The following is an 8561-nucleotide window of genomic DNA, read 5'->3' as shown; positions in this document are numbered from 1 at the left end:
GGCCGCAGCCAGGCCGCGGGCCGCAGCCAGCCGCGCTCGAGCCCAGTCGGCTTCTTAGGTGGTGCCAGCAACCCAGAGCCCGGGTCGCTGGTGTTTCCTTGGCCGCTCTGTGGTACCAGAGCCTTCTAAACCGTCTGCAGGGCTTGGCTCCCTTCCACCCTGTCCAGGTGACTGGAGAGCAGGGGCAATGCCTCCCCTGGTAGATGGCATTTGGCTGTGGAGTAGTTACAGTCACTCCTGGATCAGCAGGGGTGTCCCTTGCATTCAGTTGCTGGGGATACAAAGCCTTTCTCCAGCAGGGGTTCTCAGCCAGGGCCATGGGGCACCCTGGGGGGCCAGATCCTTTGACTGGTGCTGTGAGGTGTGAGGAGACAAGCAGAGAAGCTAAGCAAATAAGCAGGTCCAAGGTTGTCCCTTCCTGGACCATCCCCCACCCAGACAGAGGCAGGAGCGAACCAGGCTGCTGCCCAGGGCCCCAAAATGGTAGCTTTTTCCCATTGTCAGATTATGATTGTCATTATCTCTGGCAAAAAGGGGGGCCAGATACTAAAAGCTTGCTCAGGGCTGGGTCTAGGTATGCTACTGCCCCCACCCCCACCGACCAGCCCCTGGGGAAGGATGTGAGTGCTGGCTGGCATCCATACATCAGCTCTCGAAATGTGGTGCTGCTCCATTCACAAAAGCTGTGGCAGGCACTTTGTCCGGGCAGGGATGGAGGCTTCTGTCCACAAAGGTTGGGAACCGTCATTGCACACCATGGTACAGTCCCTCTGACCCTTTACAGCTCTGGAGTACTTTTCCCTTCCCAAGAAGCTGGACCATACAGCTCCTGCTCTTGCTGAAAACAGTATTGCAATGATGGCCTAAACAGAGATGTCTAACTTCTTAGTGGTCATGGGCCATGGGCTCTTGGGCCATGGGCTCTTTGGCCATGTGCTGTCCAGACCACGTGGGCACCCCCCTCATGCTGTGTGTCCTCCCCTCCTCCAGCTGCGCAAAGAATAGGGGGTCTACTTAACCATTTTGCAGATTTCACAAAAAATGCAAAATCTGGGAGTGCCTGCCAAATCCAGGAAAAAAACCCTCAATAAAAATAAAATGCTGGCTCCCCAGTAGAAGCCAGCAGTCCTTGGTGCTATAGCAGCCCAGCCTCGCAGCCCACCCAGGGGGGGGAAGGCACTGGCTGGTGGGGGCAGCAAAATGAAGGGCAGCAGAAACAGTGTCCACTGCCCCATTGTCCTTTCTGCCAATCAGCACTGAGGTGTAGGGCCACATAAAGGGTAGCTTGCAATCAAGATGGGAGCCATCCCCTCAGGGCCTCTCCACCATTCAGTGCCAAGGGGTGGGGCTGCCAGAGAACATCTGCAAAATGTCCACAGAATTTTCTCATGATGTTGCAACCAGCCAGCAAAAATCAGTAAGTTCAACTATCGCCTCCATGCTGCACTGGCCATGGACTTACTTAGCCCCACAGGTGGCCCTGTAACACCCTGCCCCAGGAGGCAGGGTCAGGCAGCAGAAGCTGGAGGAAGAAGGGGGAGCCTGGAAATCCCAGCAGCAGGAGAGCAATGAGGGGAGTGGGTCCTGGACTGGGAGCCACTGGTTAACTCCTTGGGGGCTGCATGTGGCCTTCAAGCTACTAGTCGGACAGCCCTTCATTAAGATTTTGACAACACAGCAATTGCATATAATTTCATCTCTAGGTTGTGCGCATCTAGGACAGGATTAACTGTTCTAGTTCAGTGTTCTGTATCATTGGTAAGCAGTACAGAAACTAACTGCATTAGGCAGATATTCACATCACACACATCTCTGTAGGTAGCCTGAATCATCAGTCTCAGTAAAAGGGCTGAGGATTGTGGGTGAAGAAAACTGAATTATCCTTTGCACTGTAAGAGCGGTAAACAGTAAATAACATTTTCAGCTATTGTGTACAATTCCTTGCATCCAGAGATTTCAGTGTTGTGCAAAAGCATATAAATATCAGTAAGGGTTATTGGTTGTAGCTGTGTTGGTCTAAGGACTTAGGCAGACTAGATCCTTCGGTTAGGTGTGATATCTTTTAGGCCAACTAAATAGTTAGAAAAATTGTTCTTTGCAAGTTTTCGGGCACAAACGCCCTTCTTCAGGCATAGGGAAAGTCTTGGTGTTTATGTGCTTTCCTGAAATGCCACCAGACTTTGGTCACAAGCAAAAAAAAAAAAATGTAAACCAATGAGTATTGCTAGATAAACTTGGCAGCATTTGTACTAGTAGTGGCCACACTATAGTGAAAGATTAGTGCTAAGGATACATAGTCTATATCGGTGGTCATCAACCAGTCGATCATGATCAACCAGTGGATCCCTGAGGCTCTTCAAGTTGATCCTGGGCTGGGGACTCCCCCTGCCCCTGTGGTCGGACTCCCAGAGCCACTGCCGCAGCTGCGCAACCTGAGAGTAACCTGGCCAGGAAGAACCTTGGGTGCAGATCTGGGAGCACGCAACCACCTGCCCTCCCAGGCTGCATGCCCCCCCCCCCGTGCCCACTGGACAAGCCATTTGCAGCTCTGTCTCTGGCCCCGCTCCAGCTATGCAGGGCTTGCCCCTCCCTCACCGCTGTTTGGTAAGGGGAGGTGGCAATTAAGGCCCCAGTGGTGAGGGAGGGCATGGGGTAGGGCTGGGGTCTTGATCTGCCTCCCCCATGGCCCTTTCCCCTCCCTGCAGACTTATCTGCTGGGTGGGGGGGATCTTTCGTTCCTTTTAAGTTCCAGAAGTGATCTCTGACCTAAAAGGGTTGGAGACCAGTGGTGTATATGCTTCTTTTTCAAGGGCTATCAATCCCAAACCCTTCAAAGTATTAAATGAACATACATGCACCCAAGTTGCTGTTAAAGTTTTCCATGTGTGAAGCACATTTAAAAATAATGTTACCTCATTATCCTATAATGTGGAAGTTGACTTTTTTTAAAGATTAATTAGGGGTGCACCAATATACTGGTTGGCTATCAGATCAGCACCAATAAAAGGAGAAATGACATTACTGGCTATCATGGTTTTTTTTGGTTGTTGTAGCCTATAATTACGGCTGCATGCCCACAGCAGGCTGGTGAGTGTAGTCCGGTCCCCATGCCCTGCCACTGACCCAAGCCCAGAGCAGACTACAGGCCCTGGCAAGCAGTGAGAAGGGGAGAGGGTGCCTGGGAGCAGTCACAGGGCACCAAACTCAGCAACAAAGGGCCTGTTACTGGCTTCTGCTGCTGCTGCCATGGCAGTGCTGCACATGCAGCAGGAGCCTGAGTACCAGGGCTGCCATGGAGATGTTGGGCTGCACTCAGGCAGAGTAATGTGCCACTCAAGGGACATTCTCCTCCACTGGACACCAGGTGCCTTTGCAAAAGCAGCTTCTCCTTGGCGGCCCCAAGAACTTGGCACATTACGTGTGTTTGTGTGTATGTGCATGTTTAAATGCAAAACAAAATAAGGTTTATTTATGTCAGTAGTTTAAAATGCCTTGCACTATTACTAAATATCAGTTATTTGATCGGCATCAGCCAATATGGTTGGTTAATTATTGACTATTGGTCATTTGGCCAAGAAAATCTTTATTGGTGCACCCCTAATATTAATTGTAGTTTTTGAAGTGATGAGTATTCATATTTTCTGTAGTGCTAGAGTGGTGTAGCCATGATGGTCCAGATATTGGAGAAGCAAGGATTTTTAGGGGGGGGTGACATCTTTTTTATTGATATCTTTTATTCCAATTGCACGGTTGAAATAAAGTTAGACAAATTTTTGAATGCAAGACATTCTTCGTCAGGTTTGACAGAAAACATACCAAATAAGACAGATTTGTATTGGATCCTTAAATTCCTTCATTGCTTCCTCCATTCTGTTATTATAAAATAACCTATTATCTTCAAGAGCATTAAGAGATTATAGACAAATCTATAATTCCTTAATCAGCCTGCCATTGTTTGGCTATACAGATTACCCATACTTTTTCTAGGAGCCCTTCATGCTTGTAGTAGTGACAGAGTCCAGTTTTTCTCCAGCATTGCAGAAGAGGATGTGCCCACCAACCCAGCCATTTCTCATAGAGTTGTCTGTATTGAAAATGTTCTTTTGAGCTGGGAGGATTTTAGAGCATCCTAAAGAGAAAAAGGCAGTAGCCTAGAATAACATTATCACAGTGGGTGCCTGTAGATGTGTGGGAACACTGCTTTGATGTGCTGTAATTATGTCTCGGAGCTAATTAGCATTATTTAGCAGCCTCTACATCTCATGTATTCAGCATCCCTGTGCTTCAAAATGGTGGTGGCATTGCTTTAACTAAAGCTTATCAAATGAGCTTTAGTTAAAGTTCCTCTGCCACCATTTTGAAGCATGGGATGCTGAATATACTAGACACTGAGGGTGCTTTAATTAAAGTGGTGCTTGGAGCCATTCTGTTTAACCCTCCCAACCCCGGAGCACGTGTGAAAACCCCCAGTTATTCTTATGATTTTTTTTTACGTTGACCTTATGTAAGGAGCTTTAGCATTGAAAACACTTGACACTATTTTAGATGCTTTAGTACCGAAACCATTTGACACACAATTTTAGATGCGTAACAGATAAAGTTTACATTGAGATTGAGATCCTTGACCAAGCTTCAGTAGGATAACATTGGTTTAAAAAATAAAGATTTTAGTCATATCCAGTCTTAGGCTGTATTTAACCTGGATTATAAAGTGGCAACAATAGTGCAAGAGCAACACAGACTATTTCTACTCATGCCAATTAAAGTAAAGGTTTAAATTAAGAGATACAAATCCTTCCATTTCCTCATTTGACAAAGGGAAAAAAATTATATGGAGTTAGATACAGAAATCTGCTCTGTGTGTTTGTCTGTGTCTCTGTGTTGTTTGTTGGTTTAAAAAAGAATTTTAGAGTGATTTTGATCAGAGTGGATTTGATTTAAAACTGATTGATTTAAATCACAATTTAAATTGATGGTCAGGAAGCCTCTATTTAATCATTATTTTCTACAAAAAGTGCATTCTTGTTGTTTGATATGACCTTAATACTTATTATTCACAACTCAGAGATGGATGTAGATTTCATTTTTAGAAGGTATACATTATACATTCAAAACAGTGATTTTTGATATTTTCTCAGATTAATTTTGCATCTACATCAGAAGACTGAATTATGATTTTATTTACCAAAGCTAATTCAAGCAGATACTTGTAAAGTCATTGGGAGGTGAACTATCTCCAATTCACTAGATTTGGGATGGATATTTGGGGGTTTGTTTTGCCACGCCGTATTGGGAGGACGACAAAAACCATCACCAAAAACAACAGACATTTAAATTGTTTTTTTTTAACTGAAACAACAAGCTTGTATTTTGGATATTTTTCTTCAGCAACAAACATGTATAACTATTTTAACAAAACAAGCATATGTACTTTTGAATTTTTAACTGTTTTAGTTATAAATGTGAAATGTGTTTTCAACAAAAATTAAATAGATTATTTCAGCCTGAGGTAAAATGAGAAAAAATACTAGGTTATGCCGCAAACTCAGTCTTCACCTTCCTCTTCCTGTTTATTCATAGTCTGGAAAAGAAAGACAACCTCTCCTGCTTTTTCTGTTGTGGATTATCACTTCAATAGTCTCTGATGGATCCAGGTACTTAAGTGACTTCCACCAGTTTACTGGTGTGACTTTCTTTAAAAATCTCATCAGCAAATATATATTTCTTAAATGGCTCACCTTTAGCCCTTAAATTTATTATAGTTGGTATTACGATTGCTGGATGCCCATGTTATAGCCAACTCCTGTTCTTGAGCAGTTAAGGATTGACCCTGGTACCAAGTATTGAGAATATTGACAAGAAAATGAGCTGGAGATAGTGCCTGATCCATTCGTTTTTTTTAATGCCTGTAATTTAACTCTGTCACTGTGTACAGTACGTCTTTTTTCAAGTTCTCACTCAGTCCCTTCCAAATTGCAACAGCATCAGCAATAAAACAGCTATTTCCCTGCACTTTGTTCAAAGCTACAGAAATAGGCTTCAGGATAGTCAGCATATGTTCTCAACAATGGGCTAAAGAGGAATACAGAACTCTGGCTATGACAGTTCCAGCTATTTTGTCATGATTTTGCTTACAAATTGTCATCAGATTAGGGCAGTTCTCAACATATTGCTCAAAAGAGTCCACTGCTGCATTCCATCACAGGTATTGTGGAAGAATTTGTTCGGTCCTTTCTGTTTTCTTCAGAGCAGCTGCTGCATAGTAGTTGTTAATGGAAGTATTTTGCAATTTTAACATTAGCCTTTATTTATGCAGCACTGAAGTCTTTGGCTAAGAGGTGCATCAAATGAGCTCTGCAGCCATATGTTATGAGCTTGGGGCTTTCTTCACTTTCTTCTAGCTTTCTCCTCATCTTTGACACATTACAGCATTCTCTGGGACAAAGCAGCATACTAGACTTTTGAATTTTTTTCATAGTTTGTTATAGCTTTTACTGCTACTTCTTGTAAGTAATCTGCTGTGTGTGCATTTCCTGATATATCAATTTTTTCTGAAAGGTAGACAGTCCCTTCTTCTATTGTCACACAAGCACATGTTACTGGATCATTGTGGACACTGCTCCACCCATCAAGACTCAGATAACCCCTCTAGATTTTTTGCACACTGTTCAATTTCTTTCTCATACGCTTCATCCAGCAATTTGCCTGCTATATCTGTTCTGTTGGGTGGACTGTATCCTGGTCGTAATGACTGAACCATGTCAATCAAATGTGTGTTCTCAACAATATGGAAAGAAGAGTTTGTTGCATAAACAGAGCAATTTTTTCAGTTACCTCCTGCTGTGATCTGCTGGTCCTTATTACAAACTTATCTATTGTTTCAGGATGATGGAGCTTTTTTTTGCTTTTTGCTACAGGTGATATACTATGTGACATGCATTTGACTGGAACAGTGGTATCATTAGCAGATAACTCTGAAACTGTAGATAGACATGATGATGTTGAAGATGGACAGTCGAATCCTGTATGTTGAGGATGGATACTCCTGAACAAAAGTAGTCAATGTAGTCACTACAGCAGTGCTCACTGCTCTCAATATGACTTCAGGCACAAAGTGCCGTTCTGGCTATCTATTCAGCTGTTTTCCTTCCCTTCTTCTCTTCTGCCCCCACCCCCACCTTGCTTGAGGAATAGTCAGTACTGAGCTTCCATTCTCTTTTCTCTTCACTGGTTGATGAAGTGAGGACTGGGCAAGGGAATATGAACTAGAAGTAGCAGTAAAGCAAAATACGGCCCACAGGCCATTCTATTCACCCCAGGCCAGGCAGCATTTGCTGCTGCTGTCCAGCACGCGAGCTCCGGGAGGGCAGCAGCAAACACCTCCCAGCGCAGCAAGTGTGGGGGCTGCTGCTGCTGCAGCGCAGCCCTGACAGGCGAGCCCAGAGCTGGCATGGGGCTCAGACTGGCAGCAGGGGCAGGTTACAAGCTGGTGTTTGAGTGTGGGGGGAGGGGGAAGCGGCCCCTCACCCACCCTGTGGCTGGCGCCCCGTGCTGCAGCTGCTCACAGCCCACCTGGGGCAGCCTGTACCTGCTCAGGACAGCCCCACATGGGCTGCGAGCAGCTGCAGCAAGGCCACGGGGCAGGCGAGGGGCTGTCTTTCCCCCGTGCTCAGCACCAGCTTCTTCCCTGCTGGTGAGCAGGGGGTTGGTGCTGTGGGCTGCCCCCTGCCTGTACTATGGGGCTGGGGGGCACTGGGAGTGAGCGGGTGCGGGAGCAGGGCCCACACCTGTGTCTCAGATCCAGTACCAGCAGGGTCCAGAGCAGGGCAGCAGGAGTACAGGGTCCCGGCTGGCAGGGGCTCTGTGGAGCCTGGCCAGCTCCCCCCCTCTCCCTGCTGATGCAGCCGTGTCCGGCTCCACAGACCCCTGCCAGCCTGCGCCCTGCTCTGGGCCCCACCGGTGCTGGCCCTGGGGCATTGGTCCCAAGACATTGGGACATTGGTCCCAAGATGGTGACCAGGGGGTGGGGCACCTGTCAAAGGGCGGGGCTACCCATGCAGCCCTTGATAGCTTGCCACAACTTGGGAAGCGACCCTCCACCTGAAACAATTACCTGCCCCTGCAATAAGGGCTTCCATAATGTGTGAAGCAGTAGTAACCAAAAGGGAAAAAAGCCTGATCTTAACAGGGAATCGCATAGTCTGCTGCTTTTGTATCTGCTGTAAAAACAGGCCCCACTTAAAAAAAAAAAAAAAAGGTGTTTTGTCCTTATTGGTCTCTTCACTTACAGGGGAAACTAATGTATACTTTAAAAACAAACTTGTATGTGCATTTGGCTAGAGGGGAAATTATATACTTGTTCTTGTCATGTAACATTGCTATGTAAACAGCACTGCTGGGGTTGTAGCAAATTGAAAAACAACTGAATTGCGAATTACTTCCTTAAACCAGTTCTGGAAGTTATGGGTTACATATATCTGCTCTGGCTTTACTTAATTTTTGCTTATTCTTGAATGCATTTGCCATAAACCCCAGTGGTCACATCCACCAAAAGGAGGTGT

The sequence above is a fragment of the Gavialis gangeticus genome, unplaced genomic scaffold, assembly GCF_001723915.1.
Source record: "Gavialis gangeticus isolate Ggan-Ray unplaced genomic scaffold, GavGan_comp1, whole genome shotgun sequence".
NCBI lineage: Eukaryota > Metazoa > Chordata > Crocodylia > Gavialidae > Gavialis > Gavialis gangeticus.
Note: the sequence above shows the minus strand (reverse complement) of the source record.